Here is a 1870-nt window from a genome sequence, read left to right as displayed (position 1 = left end):
GTACTTCCTTTCAGCCCCGTCGACGGGACGAGGTTCTCCTCACTCGGCTTCGGATAGGCCACAGCCCTATGACGCATGGCTTCCTACTCCGGCTGGAGGACCCTCCAATGTGTGGTGCTTGTGGCGTCCAGGTCACTCTGCGCCACATTTTATTGGATTGCGTTATATTTTCTGACCAGCGGGCCGCGGCTGACTTGCCAGCGGACCTGCCATCTCTTTTAGGCAACACTCGGACGAATGTGGTTAAAGTTTTAAAGTTCTGTGCCATGTCAGATGTTTTTACAAAGATTTTAGGGAGAGGATCTTAATTTGCTCACTCTGTGACAAGCTCACCCATATTTTATGTAAGTGGCCAGCCAATGACAATTTAATGAGGCATTCTTGTTGCTACGTTTTCCCTTTCCTTACGTTCTACTTTTTTAAGTAGCATTTTCCTTCTTTTCCTGCTTTCTTTGCGTGCGTGTTTCAGTTTTATTAGGTCTGTCCACATTCGTTCCCTTTAATGTGTGTCAGGGCGCTGATGACCTCGACGTTGAGCGCCCATAAGCCCCAACACACACACACACACACACAATACTTACCTACTCTGACGAGCCAAACCTTCCACTGCACAGTGGCCTAGCTGACGCTGTTCTGCAGAGGCTTAAGTCTAGATCTCTCCCATTACCATTAACAGAACTACTTTAGAAGGACAGCTTCAAAATTAACGACATGTGTAGAGAACACTAGGAAACCCTGAAACTGTCTCAAGTTCCACCCACAATCGACCCTACTTCACCACAGTCACGTATAGAACTGCCTAGCCACGTACAGAAAACACTCAACAGAACAAGAACGTCAGGTGGCATCTGTCGTGACTCATTTTACAATTGGGAATAACCGAATCACCAACCTGCAACGTGGAGAACTGCGTCAGACCGTTCACCACATTGTCACCGAATGCCGCTTTATACCATATCCAGCAGAAAAATGCGATTTCTTTGAAGCTTCAAACTCTGCGCTGGACTGGGTTAATGGTCACAACTTTAAAATATAAGTTTATATAAGGACCGCTGGTATTTCTGCTTTATCCTTGTGATTACTTCAGTGAAAATTTATCAGGTGATTTATACATATACTCATACACACATCAAAAGAAGTTTTGTATCACCTCGGTTCCGAGAGTTCCGGAACCTGTACAGAAAATTAGAACAGAGATCAACATAAACACCAATTCCGTCCTTTTTATTGCTCATTAAAGTCACACACTGCATGTTGTACCACCATACAGCGCGACCATCAGAGGTGGTGGTCCAGATACTGCACACCCGCACCCAGTAGCACGTCCTCTTGCATTGATGCATGCTGCATACGTCTTGGCATACTATCGACAAGTTCATCAAGGTCCTGTTGGTCCATATTGTCCCACTCCTCAACCGCGATTCAGAGCAGATCCCTCAGAGTGGTTGGTGGGTCACGTCGTCAATAAACAGGCCTTTTCAATCTATCCCAGGCGTGTGTCGATAGGGTTCATGTCTGGAGAACATGTTGGCGACTCTAGTCCAGCGATGTCATTACCCCGAATGAAGTCATTCACATCGCCAATATGCTGCCGATATGGTTGTACTATCGGTCGGAGGATGGCATTCACGTATCGTAAGGCCGTTACGGAGCCTTCCATGACCATCAGCGGCGTACGTCGGCCCCACATAATGCCACCCGAAAACTGTAGGGAGCCTCCACCTTGCTGCACTCGCTGGACAGTGTGTCTAAGGCATTCAACTGGTATGGGTGAAGGCACTTGCAACACGTATCGGTGAAGAGAACATGATGTTAATCCAGAGCGGTCCATTCGGCATTTGTTGGGCCCATATTTACAGCGCTGCATGGT

The sequence above is a fragment of the Schistocerca piceifrons genome, chromosome 5, assembly GCF_021461385.2.
Source record: "Schistocerca piceifrons isolate TAMUIC-IGC-003096 chromosome 5, iqSchPice1.1, whole genome shotgun sequence".
NCBI classification, from domain to species: domain Eukaryota; kingdom Metazoa; phylum Arthropoda; class Insecta; order Orthoptera; family Acrididae; genus Schistocerca; species Schistocerca piceifrons.
Note: the sequence above shows the minus strand (reverse complement) of the source record.